Below are 14,062 nucleotides of genomic sequence, written 5' to 3'. Positions count from 1 at the left end.
GGAAACTCTCATTTGCAAATGTTGGACTAATGATTACACTCTAGATCAGCTAGATGCAGGCAAGATTGAACAAGGTGGTATTGAATGTGTCAATGTCTGTCACCTTGATTACTCAAAAGTCTCTCAACCTGTGCAACTACGTTGTAAACTTTCATTCATAGGCTAGGTTGTAGCAACCTCATGATGGGTATAGTGAAAATGTGAGTATCATGTAGTAGCCTAAACCTAACTTTCAGAATGAATCAAACCAGTGTAGTTTTAATTCATCAATATACAGTATTTTGTGTGTAAATAGCATTTTATGTTCATGATATGAATGAAGTTTGTTGTAGTTACTGAGTAAGCCTAATTGTAAAAGTATGCCTCAACAGTGTCATGTTTGCAAAAATGTATTGTGCTGAGCACACATTTAGGCAGCCAGGACCACAGGCCGGGACCACTCCGTAGGCCACGCTGTCGGTCTAGCTCTCACTGCAGTCCAGTGCCATGGACATCGTTGAAGTTTGGCCTCTAGTAATTTAGGAGGGAAACTTTATAAAGGCATCCTCACAATGGCCTTATCATACAAGGCTCTATAGACAGATTTAAAAAATACATAGGCTATTTTTGCGTTGATGTATGTATTGAAGTCAAGTGGTTCAACATTCAAGTGTATTTTATTGACAACATAGAACAGCTTGCACAAGGCGACGGTCGGTGGAAGTCTGGCGCCACCAGGTGGACAATTATTTTAGTTCCCTTGTGGCATCAACGCTTCCCGAGATATTTTTTATAAAAGATCAAATGTTATGTCAATATTATTATCTGCAAATTGTTTCGCCCACCCGTATTTGATCGATTATTATTCCAATTTAGCTGTAAATCTGGTTTTAACTCAATAAGGATTTGTCTAGTTTCCGATTGGAGGGCGGATGACCGCGTGACTTTGTATCCTACCAATGTGTTACTTTGTATCAGTGAAAAGTGTCTTTTCCCGACGTTGATCAAATCCCGATCTATGCCACCATTTTTTAACAGCATCATCATCTTTGATATTTGATGTAATGTTTACAGAGCTCATTTTGCTGTAAGCGTTTCCGGATTTGACGTGTCTGAGAACGGCACCTTCCTCCCGAAAGCATTGCGGTATCGCTTCTCGGCCTTTTGGCTAAGATCAAGTGTAGTATCTGTTCTTATCAGTTTAATATCTGATACGTCCCCTATCTGGGGACCATATATTAAATTGATTTTTGGAATAGGGAGATGGAATAGGGGCTTGCTCCGTCCACTCCACGCATCGACCTGGTATTGCAGTACCTCCAGGAACGGTGCACCCCCTGCCGTTGTAAAGAAAAAAGCAGACGAAGGTAACCGGACGGTTCTTTTATTAGAATCATGATGGATATTGGGTTTAATTAAGAAAGTCTATGTCACTAGATAGTGCTCAGTCACCCATTTAATCAAAACAAATTCAAATAGTTTTTGATGCTTTAATGCCGTTTTTATGTGTATAGAATTATGTACAAAAATATATGTGAGCTGTTTTCAAAGGAAATGCAACAATAAAACTTTTCCAAAAGAAAATATATGTTCTCTGGGAGACCCGCCAGGGACCTGTGGAAGAAAACCGGCCCTGATCTCATGTCTGCCAGCAGGGGAAGACCTAACGCCCCAGCTCGTGCTGTTATGGGGTGGGCCGAAGGCCTCCACCAAGCTCTGGCCCACCCTTACGTGTCTGAAGGACGCACTGTGGTCCTCCCGCAACCTGCTGGTAGCGAAACGAGTAGAGACCACCCTCCAGGCAGTGGCCATGGTAGCCACGGATGCCCTGGGGTGATACAGAAGAAATGGAGCCTCGACCCCAGGCGAAGGGTCCCCCACAACACCCAAGGTCCCGGCGGGCCATTTTTATAAACTATCTCTGGAAGCACTGCTGCCACAAGGGAACTGAAATAATTGTCCACTTGGTGGCGCCAGACTTCCACCGACCGTCGCCTTGTACAAGCTGTTCTATGTGGTCAATAAAATACATTTGAACGTTGAACCACTTTTAAAAAATGTTATTTAACTAGGCAAGTCAGTTAAGAACAAATTCTTATTTACAATGACCCACCCACCTAGGAACAGTGGGTTGAGGGGCAGAACAACTGTTTTACCTTGTCAGCTTGAGGATTCGATCTTGCAACCTTTAGTTACTAGTCCAAAGCTCTAACCACTAGGTTTTTTGTTCGTTTTTCTTGCTTTAAATATGAAAAGTTGTGTTTTTTTTGTCCCACCACTCCCAGGAGATGTTCAGGGCCAGAGGCTGACGTGAAGATCTGGGCTGGCTTCTATTCACTCCTGTCTGGGGGACAGTCCAGCACCCAGTATCATCTCCCAAACCCAGTACTCAGTATAGAACTCTGCCAGGAGAACCAGAAGTAGTGTTTATTCTTAGCATGGATTACCAGTCAGTTTGTGCTAATATTCCACTCCTTGTTCTCAGTGTCATAAGCCAAACATATGACAGAAGGAGATTCTCATTTCATACAAGCGCATTTGTTTCCACGTTTCCTCTCCTTGCACTCCGCTCCTCCGTTACCTTTGACATTTTTCAAAAGCAGGCAAGGACGGAGGACACAAGTAGCCGAGGGACAAAACAAATTGAGATCCTCCTCACAGAGTACACAAAGTGGAAGGTTAGCACAAAACTGGTCTGGGGTTTCCTGCTAATATGTTCTGTGGAATTTGGCCAGTTCAGTAGATACATAATGAACAGCTAGAGGCATGGTACTGTACTGCTGCTCCTGCTAAATCAAATCAAATCAAGTTTATTTTATATGGCCCTTCGTACATCAGCTAATATCTCGAAGTGCTGTACAGAAACCCAGCCTAAAACCCCAAACAGCAAGCAATGCAGGTGTAGAAGCACGGTGGCTAGGAAAAACTCCCTAGAAAGGCCAAAACCTAGGAAGAAACCTAGAGAGGAACCAGGCTATGAGGGGTGGCCAGTCCTCTTCTGGCTGTGCCGGGTGGAGATTATAACAGAACTATGCCAAGATGTTCAAAATGTTCATAAGTGACAAGCATGGTCAAATAATAATCATGAATAATTTTCAGTTGGCTTTTCATAGCCGATCATTAAGAGTTGAAAATAGCAGGTCTGGGACAGGTGGCGGTTCCATAACCGCAGGCAGAACAGCTGAAACTGGAATAGCAGCAAGGCCAGGTGGACTGGGGACAGCAAGGAGTTATCATGCCCGGTAGTCCTGACGTATGGTCCTAGGGCTCAGGTCCTCCGAGAGAGAGAAAGAAAGAGAGAAGAAGAGAATTAGAGAGAGCCAAGATTTTCAAAATGTTCATAAATGACAAGCATGGTCAAATAATAATCAGGAATAAATGTCAGTTGGCTTTTCATAGCCGATCATTAAGAGTTGAAAACAGCAGGTCTGGGACAGGTAGGGGTTCCATAACCGCAGGCAGAACAGTTGAAACTGGAATAGCAGCAAGGCCAGGCGGACTGGGGACAGCAAGGAGTCATCATGCCCGGTTTGCCGTGACGTATGGTCCTAGGGCTCAGGTTCTCCGAGAGAGAGAAAGAAAGAGAGAACGAGAGAATTAGAGAGAGCATACTTAAATTCACACAGGACACTGGATAAGATAGGAGAAGTACTCCAGGTATAACCAACTGACCCTAGCCCCCCGACACATAAACTACTGCAGCATAAATACTGGAGGCTGAGACAGGAGGGGTCAGGAGACACTGTGGCCCCATCAGAAGAAACCCCCGGACAGGGCCAAACAGGAAGGATATAACCCCACCCACTTTGCCAAAGCACAGCCCCCACACCACTAGAGGGATTCTTCAACCACCAACTTACAATCCTGAGACAAGGCCGAGTATAGCCCACAAAGATCTCCACCACAGCACAAACCAAGGGGGGGGCGCCAACCCAGACAGGAAGATCACGTCAGTAACTCAACCCACTCAAGTGACGCACCCCTCCCAGGGACGGCATGAAAGAGCACCAGTAAGCCAGTGACTCAGCCCCTGTAATAGGGTTAGAGGCAGAGAATCCCAGTGGAGAGAGGGGAACCGGCCAGGCAGAGACAGCAAGGGCGGTTCGTTGCTCCAGAGCCTTTCCGTTCACCTTCACACTCCTGGGCCAGACTACACTCAATCATATGACCTACTGAAGAGATAAGTCTTCAGTAAAGAATTAAAGGTTGAGACCGAGTCTGCGTCTCTCACATGGGTAGGCAGACCGTTCCATAAAAATGGAGATCTATAGGAGAACAGCCTCCCGCTGTTTGCTTAGAAATTCTAGGGACAATTAGGAGGCCTGCGTCTTGTGACCGTAGCGTACATATAGGTATGTACGGCAGGACCAACTCGGAAAGATAGGTAGGAGCAAGCCCATGTAACGCTTTATAGGTTAACAGTAAAACCTTGAAATCAGCCCTTGCCTTAACAGGAAGCCAGTGTAGGGAAGCTAGCACTGGAGTAATATGATCAAATTTCTTGGTTCTAGTCAGGATTCTAGCAGCCGTATTTAGCACTAACTGAAGTTTATTTAGTGCTTTATCCGGGTAGCCGGAAAGTAGAGCATTGCAGTAGTCTAACCTAGAAGTAACAAATGCATGGATTAATTTTTCTGCATCATTTTTGGACAGAACATTTCTGATTTTTGCAATGTTACGTAGATGGAAAAAAGCTGTCCTTGAAACAGTCTTGATATGTTCGTCAAAAGAGAGATCAGGGTCAAGAGTAACGCCGAGGTCCTTCACAGTTTTATTTGAGACGACTTTACAACCATCAAGATTAATTGTCAGATTTAACAGAAGATCTCTTTGTTTCTTGGGACCTAGAACAAGCATCTCTGTTTTGTCCGAGTTTAAAAGTAGAAAGTTTGCAGCCATCCACTTCCTTATGTCTGAAACACAGGCTTCTAGCGAGGGCAATTTTGGGGCTTCACCATGTTTCATTGAAATGTACAGCTGTGTGTCATCCGCATAGCAGTGAAAGTTAACATTATGTTTTCGAATAACATCCCCAAGAGGTAAAATATATAGTGAAAACAATAGTGGTCCTAAAACAGAACCTTGTGGAACACCCAAATGTACAGTTGATTTGTCAGAGGACAAACCATTCACAGAGACAAACTGATGTCTTTCCGACAGGTATGATCTAAACCAGGCCAGAACTTGTCCGTGTAGACCAATTTGGGTTTCCAGTCTCTCCAAAAGAATGTGGTGATCGATGGTGTCAAAGGCAGCACTAAGGTCTAGTAGCACGAGGACAGATGCAGAGCCTCGGTCTGACGCCATTAAAAGGTCATTTACCACCTTCACAAGTGCAGTCTCAGTGCTATGATGGGGTCTAAAACCAGACTGAAGCATTTCGTATACATTGTTTGTCTTCAGGAAGGCAGTGAGTTGCTGCGCAACAGCTTTTTCTAAAATTTTTGAGAGGAGTGGAAGATTCGATATAGGCCGATAGTTTTTTATATTTTCCGGGTCAAGGTTTGGCTTTTTCAAGAGAGGCTTTATTACTGCCACTTTTAGTGAGTTTGGTACACATCCGGTGGATAGAGAGCCGTTTATTATGTTCAACATAGGAGGGCCAAGCACAGGAAGCAGCTCTTTCAGTAGTTTAGTAGGAATAGGATCCAGTATGCAGCTTGAAGGTTTAGAGGCCATGATTATTTTCATAATTGTGTCAAGAGATATAGTACTAAAACACTTAAGTGTCTCTCCCGATCCCAGGCCCTGGCAGAGCTGTGCAGATCCAGGACAGCTAAGCCCTGGAGGAATATGCAGATTTAAAGAGGAGTCCGTAATTTGCTTTCTAATGATCATGATTTTTTCCTCAAAGAAGTTCATGAATTTATTACTGCTGAAGTGAAAGCCATCCTCTCTTGGGGAATGCTGCTTTTTAGTTAGCTTTTTAGTTAGACTGTTTATTGAATCCTACTCAACTGTTGTGGGTGAAAGTTCATTCAGTCAGTGTGCACATGCCAACGGCCAATCACTGTATTGAGGATCTGTATTGACAATCTATGACACAGAACATGTCCTGGTATGTGCTATGGCCCTGGGGGTTTCCATGAAAAACACACACAGTATGGTCACGATCCTATCGGTTTCTGTTAACGTCATGATTTTACAATACATAGATAATGTACGTCATACATTAGAATGACATCAGTTGTAATACCCACTCTATGGTATGGATATATAGGAGATCAACGTGGTTTTAGGGTTGAAAGGATCTGGCCAGGGGGTCTCCCCAAATAAAAACATGCAAGACGGGCCAAAACTCAGATTGTATTCCCATTAAAAAGACAGTCAGTCTCAGATTGTATTCCCATTAAAAAGACAGTCAGTCTCAGATTGTATTCCCATTAAAAAGACAGTCAGTCTCAGATTGTATTCCCATTAAAAAGACAGTCCGTCTCAGATTGTATTCCCATTAAAAAGACAGTCAGTCTCAGATTGTATTCCCATTAAAAAGACAGTCAGTCTCAGATTGTATTCCCATTAAAAGGACAGTCAGTCTCAGATTGTATTCCCATTAAAAAGACAGTCAGTCTCAGATTGTATTCCCATTAAAAAGACAGTCCGTCTCAGATTGTATTCCCATTAAAAACACAGTCAGTCTCAGATTGTATTCCCATTAAAAAGACAGTCAGTCTCAGATTGTATTCCCATTAAAAAGACAGTCAGTCTCAGATTGTATTCCCATTAAAAAGACAGCCAGTCTCAGATTGTATTCCCATTAAAAAGACAGTCAGTCTCAGATTGTATTCCCATTAAAAGGACAGTCAGTCTCAGATTGTATTCCCATTAAAAAGACAGTCAGTCTCAGATTGTATTCCCATTAAAAAGACAGTCCGTCTCAGATTGTATTCCCATTAAAAAGACAGTCAGTCTCAGATTTTATTCCCATTAAAAAGACAGTCAGTCTCAGATTGTACTCCCATTAAAAAGACAGTCAGTCTCAGATTGTATTCCCATTAAAAAGACAGCCAGTCTCAGATTGTATTCCCATTAAAAAGACAGTCAGTCCATTGCAATAGAACACCAATAGAAGAGCTGATGAACATTCTAAAATAAAATAAAAACAGTGAATCCTGGATCCGGTTAATTTTGAACGAGTCTTTTAATTAATGCATTTCAAGTACTCCAAAAAATTACATCTCTTTGCACAATACATTTTTTGAAATTTTTTGTAAAAATGTTCAAAAGTGAACAACTTTTTTTGATACTGTATAAAACACAGTGAACATTAAAATCAGACAGTAGTTTCTAACTTTTGAATCATCTTGTGTTCTTTCAGCCTACATCATTTCACCTACAACATTTTCAACTCAATTTTTGACATTTCAGTGCATGTTTTATATCTAGAAACGTTTCTCTTTTTTTACCATGAAGAATACAAAATAAAAAATAAAGTAAATTTTTCTGGCATTATTTATTGTGCTGTTGTTTTTCTAATCCAAACCATGCCACAGGAGAACAGACACAATGAAATGACAATGAATGAAAGATTTAGGATGCGTTTGTAAATTCACTCTGGAGTGACAGAGAGCGCCAGAGTGCCTCTCTGGGCGTTCGTAAATTGAGAGCGTTTCGCTCACGGAGCGTTCAGAGCGCACATCTGGCCGAGGAGTAGCGTTGATCCGAGCGTTCTGGCCTCACAACGGCAGTCAAGCACACAAGCTAACCAGCTAAAATTAGCTAGTTACTTCCAGACACAAATGAGAGAACACCTCACTCTGACCATTTTACTCGCCCTAGCAGAGCTGGTGAGGCTTTTTTCACGTTATCCAGAGCGTTGGTGACTAACTGTGCTGTTGGCAACAATTTAATGACGCTTTTTGACTGACGTTTACTGACACTGTCCATTCAGCAGTTATTCTGCGCTCTGACACTCAGACGGGAGTGCTCAGAAATCGGAGTAGATCGCCAGAGCGAATTGACGAACTCACAGTTAGTCCATCACAATTAATTGTTTTTAACATTTTCATGATGGTGGAGAAAAAAAAAGTTGTACAAATATTTAAAATGAATCCCATTTCAATTAGCATAGATAAGAACATAAATAACTCAGAAAGGTTGGTAACACTTTATTTGAAGGGTACCTAAATAAAAAGGACTTTATAACATTCATAAACCATATACATAACATTCATAAGCAGTGTGTAAGTATTTAATATGAATGTGTGCTTATGAATGTGCAATTTATGATTGATGAATGTTATGTAATTCTAATATAAGTACCCTTCAAATCAAGTGTTACTGAGAAGGGGAGGTTTTATCACATACACTACATGGCCAAAAGTATGTGGACACCTGCTCGTTGAACATGTCATTCCAAAATCATGGGCATTAATATGGAACTGGGCCCTCCTTTGCTGCTATAACAGCCTCCACTCTTCTGGGAAGGTTTTCCACTAGATGTTCGAACATTGGTGCGGGGACTTCTATTCAGCCACAAGAGCATTAGTGAGGTTGGGCACTGATGTTCGGCGATTAGGCCCCGCAGTCAGCGTTCATCCCAAAAGATGTTAGATGGGGTTGAGGTCAGGGCTCTGTGCAGGCCAGTTAAGTTGTTCCATACCGATCTTGACAATTATTTCAGTATGAACCTCGCATTGCTGAAACAGGAAAGGGCCTTCCCCAAACATTTGCCACAAAGTTGGAAGCACAGAATCGTCTAGAATGTCATTGTATGCTGTAGCGTTAAGATTTCCCTTCACTGGAACTAAGGGGCCTAGCCCGAACCATGAAAAACTGCCCTAGACCGTTGTTCCTCCTCCACCACACTTTACAGTTGGCACTACTCATTGGGGCAGGTAGCGTTTTCCTGGCAGTCGCCAAACCCAGATTCATCCGTCGGACTGCCAGATGGTGAAGTGTGATTCATCACTCCAGAGAACGTGTTTCCACCATTCCAGAGTCCAATGGTGGTGAGCTTTACACCACTCCAGCCGACGCTTGGCATTGCATATGGTGATCATAAGCTTGTGTGCGGCTGCTTGGCCATGGAAACCCATTTCATGAAGCTCCCAACCAACAGTTATTGTGCTGACGTTGCTTCCAACGGCAGTTTGGAACTTGGTAGTTAGTGTTGTAACCGAGGACAGACGATTTTTACACGCTACGTGCTTCAGCACTTAGCGATCCCATTCTGTGAGCGTGTGTGGCCTACCACTTCACGGCTGAGCCTTTGTTGCTCCTAAACGTTTCCACCTCACAATAAACAGCACTTACAAGCAGGGCAGAAATTTGTTGGAAAGGTGGCATCCTGTGACGGTGCCACGTTGAAAGTCACTGAGCTCTTCAGTAAGGCCATTCTACAGCCAATGTTTGTGGCTGAAATAGCCAAATACACACATTTGAAGGGGGGAGGGTCCACATACTGTTGTAAATATAGTGTATGAACATCTCTGAACAGTTTCTCTGGATTTACAATACAAAAAAAGAAAGTAACAGACGTATCGAAATTCAAATTTTTATCTTCAAATAAAAAACTCTAAATTCTCCCAAGTACTGTACAAGTTCACAAGGAAATAAGTCTGGGTTGGTGAGTGTACTGTGAGAGTACTGTGAGTGTACTAGCCAGTAGTATGGTTTTTAAAACAACCTCATTTTCTACAGAAAAACTCCATGATGAGTTTAGCAACCATTTATTCAGCAATGTGAAATACAGGATTCAAAATGTGAGAAAGTCCCCTACAGAGCCCATGACTGTTTTCACACAACCGAGCTGAACCGAGCTGAACCGAGCCAAAGCAAGATATACTGCCCTGGCCTGGTTACACATCTACCATTGTTGCTGGAACCGTGCTGGAAAGGACAATGTGAAAATAACAGATCTGACCCAGAACTGTACGGTTGGAGTCAGCACGATAGTCTGAAAATAACAGATCTGACCCAGAACTGTACGGTTGGAGTCAGCACGATAGTGTGAAAATAACAGATCTGACCCAGAACGGTACGGTTGGAGTCAGCACGATAGTGTGAAAATAACAGATCTGACCCAGAACTGTACGGTTGGAGTTAGCACGATAGTGTGAAAATAACAGCTCTGACCCAGAACGGTAGAGTCAGCACGATAGTGTGAAAATAACAGATCTGACCCAGAACTGTACGGTTGGAGTCAGCACGATAGTGTGAAAAGGGTACGTGTGACCCAGAACAGGAAAGCAGGTCAGTTAGCTTTGAAGCCGTTTACATGATCTAGGTTAGGGATGGGCACCACAGATCAACCCCCCCCCCCCCCCCCCCCCTCAAAAAAAAGATTAACTTAATGTTAAGTTATAATGGTAGAATACACAAGGTCCAATTTCAAAATTTGGTTTTGTATCAGCAGTTTCTCTCTTGTTATGTCAGTCACTCAATTAGCTCATGTCAGAAATAAAACATTTTGATTGGTAAGGTAGTCTAGCCATGGTCAAATTACCGACCGAGGGGGGGGCGACCCCATTGATTTTGTTAGTCACTCTCACTCAGATATCATGGTTATTACCACCGCTATGGTTATAACACCCTAAGGCTTTTATCATTGAGTGAACTTAGTATATCTGTTCACCATTTATTCTCAAGCACAATTGTGCAATGTGGTTGTACAACAATGTGACATGCAATGGCAAACCTGTAGACAAACAGCATTTTGTTTCCTGTGTGGACAAGCACTGTCCTTACAACCAAATGGCTATTTAATGTCACTAACAAACAGGTTTTGGGGTCAATTCCATCTCAATTCCTGTCACTTCAGGAAGTACACTGAAACTCCAAATATCAATGAGTGAGAAAGTTACAGATGCATAAAGATCATGCCCCAAAAACATGCTAACCTCTCACCGTCACCAATATTCGTGATTCATTCATGATTATCCGTAATCATGGCAGCATCCAACTTTTAATGTTGAAGTGTTCAGAAACTTGTTTAGAAAATAAATTACTATTGGGCACAACATAACCCGAAACACAACCAAAATAAACTGCAAATGCATCCAACAGGTTTGTAGAGTCACACGCTTGATGTAGTCATTACATGCAGGACTGTGGGACCAAAAACTAAACATTTGACTAAATTTAATACACTTTAAGTGAATTTGTTCAAATACTTATGAAACCTTCAAATGGGGGGGGACTAGAAAAATAGTGCTTTCATTTTTAAATGATAAAATAGATATGAAAATACCATCAAATAAAAGGTGACATTTTGTACTGTTGCCTCCTATAAAACATTTTGATTTCAAATTCAAAATGCTGGAGTATAGAGTCAAATGAAAAGTTTCAGCTTCTCTGTCCAACTAAAACCATAAGGGGGAATAACTTCCGGTTCGTAGTGTTATTGGTCTGTTTTACTCCTCTTTTCCTCCAGATTGTAACTTTATTATGGGCTGTCTGTCGGTGGGAATGCTTTATGACACCTGATACCCCGAAGGCCCATTCTTATGTGTTTACTATCAGTCAATAACAACAGGAAGCCGATGGGCTTTAGAACAGTGGCGTCTGCCATACACAAACTACTCAATGTAAATGAAGTCACTGCTTGGTCAGTCCCTGTCCAGATCAAAGATGGGCTCTGTCCCTGACAATGTTCTTGAAAATACAAGGAATTGGATTGAAGAAAAAAACAGTTTTAGTCAGTAAGGATGGAATTATGTAAATAAACATGTTTTCTGAGTCGTAGTATATGTAAATCTGTAGTGCAATCCTGTATCAATATTTTACTTACAAACTGAACACATTTAGCAAATGGTCAGTTTCCAAAATGCAATTTGTAGTTTAGCATTTTATGATGTTAAACAATTTCAATTCTTAACGGATATTTAATCAAGAAATATCCCTCTCGAACCAGATTCATTAAAACATTTGCATTAGAACATTAGTTGTTTCCAGAAGAAAGTTAATAGCTGCCAAAAAGTGATTTGCATTGTTGTTATCTGCCAATTAGACACCATTATTTTAATAATTCTCAACCTTTTATAAGTATTTCTCTTGTTTTCCATCTGGAAAATAACAGCTGCTAAGTTGTCATTTTGCCCTGAACATCCAAACATAAAGGTGGATAATAGATGTTATGCTTTCAGACAGGCTGTGTCCTGCAAAACTCTGCTTTATCTGGGAGATATTGAATCTCTCTGTCTTACTAGTAACTTTTAGAATTCTAATTGAATGGAGAAGCAGCCTACATCCTCTTGATTTTTATCACCTTAGTTTTATCTCGTGTGAAGTTTCAGAAGCATGTGATTGTAACTGAGATATCCAAGATGTCTGTGTATTGACCGAATGAAGACAGACATTGTTTTACTGTACTAAGATTACCACCAGTGCTTGTGAATATAATTTTTTTATTTTCTTGAGGAACTATTTCTTCACAATTTTTTTTACAAATATAAACCAGGCATCAGAAGGACGTTCAGAGAACAACCAGCCGATTGTTGGACCAGGGTGTGTTCTCCCTTTCTACTGGTTCTGTTATGATGGGTTCATAAAGACTGTTATTTAGGAACTGTCAGGTGTAGCAGACTGTCTCAGAGGAGAGTACCACTTTGCAGGTGTAGCAGACTGTCAGAGGAGAGTACCACTTTACAGGTGTAGCAGACTGTCTCTGAGGAGAGTGCCACTTTACAGGTGTAACAGACTGTCTGAGGAGAGTACCACTTTGCAGGTGTAACAGACTGTCAGAGGAGAGTACCACTTTGCAGGTGTAACAGACTGTCTCAGAGGAGAGTACCACTTTGCAGGTGTAACAGACTGTCAGAGGAGAGTACCACTTTGCAGGTGTAGCAGACTGTCTGAGGAGAGTACCACTTTGCAGGTGTAGCAGACTGTCTCAGAGGAGAGTACCACTTTGCAGGTGTAGCAGACTGTCAGAGGAGAGTACCACTTTACAGGTGTAGCAGACTGTCTCAGAGGAGAGTACCACTTTACAGGTGTAGCAGACTGTCTCAGAGGAGAGTACCACTTTGCAGGTGTAACAGACTGTCTGAGGAGAGTACCACTTTGCAGGTGTAGCAGACTGTCTCAGAGGAGAGTACCACTTTACAGGTGTAGCAGACTGTCTCAGAGGAGAGTACCACTTTGCAGGTGTAGCAGATTGTCTGAGGAGAGTACCACTTTGCAGGTGTAACAGACTGTCAGAGGAGAGTACCACTTTGCAGGTGTAGCAGACTGTCTCAGAGGAGAGTACCACTTTGCAGGTGTAGCAGACTGTCTGAGGAGAGTACCACTTTGCAGGTGTAGCAGACTGTCTCAGAGGAAAGTACCACTTTGCAGGTGTAGCAGACTGTCAGAGGAGAGTACCACTTTGCAGGTGTAGCAGACTGTCTCAGAGGAGAGTACCACTTTGCAGGTGTAGCAGACTGTCTCAGAGGAGAGTACCACTTTGCAGGTGTAGCAGACTGTCAGAGGAGAGTACCACTTTGCAGGTGTAGCAGACTGTCTGAGAGGAGAGTACCACTTTGCAGGTGTAGCAGACTGTCAGAGGAGAGTACCACTTTGCAGGTGTAGCAGACTGTCTGAGGAGAGTACCACTTTGCAGGTGTAGCAGACTGTCTCAGAGGAGAGTACCACTTTGCAGGTGTAGCAGACTGTCAGAGGAGAGTACCACTTTGCAGCTGTAACAGACTGTCAGAGGAGAGTACCACTTTGCAGGTGTAGCAGACTGTTTGAGGAGAGTACCACTTTGCAGGTGTAGCAGACTGTCAGAGGAGAGTACCACTTTACAGGTGTAGCAGACTGTCTCAGAGGAGAGTACCACTTTGCAGGTGTAGCAGACTGTCAGAGGAGAGTACCACTTTACAGGTGTAGCAGACTGTCTCAGAGGAGAGTACCACTTTGCAGGTGTAACAGACTGTCTCAGAGGAGAGTACCACTTTGCAGGTGTAACAGACTGTCTGAGGAGAGTACCACTTTGCAGGTGTAACAGACTGTCTCAGAGGAGAGTACAACTTTGCAGGTGTAACAGACTGTCTGAGGAGAGTACCACTTTGCAGGTGTAGCAGACTGTCTGAGGAGAGTACCACTTTGCAGGTGTAGCAGACTGTCTCAGAGGAGAGTACCACTTTGCAGGTGTAACAGACTG

General features: G+C 42.6%; 1 non-coding gene across 1 annotated transcript; it reads left to right on the top strand.

Moving 5' to 3' along the window:
• Nucleotides 1–1,127: 1,127 nt before the first annotated feature.
• LOC139531210 (U2 spliceosomal RNA) lies at nt 1,128–1,318 on the top strand. The gene has a single exon (XR_011666308.1). It is a non-coding gene; the product is annotated as a U2 spliceosomal RNA (small nuclear RNA).
• The last annotated feature ends 12,744 nt before the right edge of the window (nt 1,319–14,062 follow it).

The sequence above is a fragment of the Salvelinus alpinus genome, chromosome 9, assembly GCF_045679555.1.
Source record: "Salvelinus alpinus chromosome 9, SLU_Salpinus.1, whole genome shotgun sequence".
NCBI lineage: Eukaryota > Metazoa > Chordata > Actinopteri > Salmoniformes > Salmonidae > Salvelinus > Salvelinus alpinus.
This window is presented reverse-complemented; position numbering and strand designations above follow the sequence as displayed.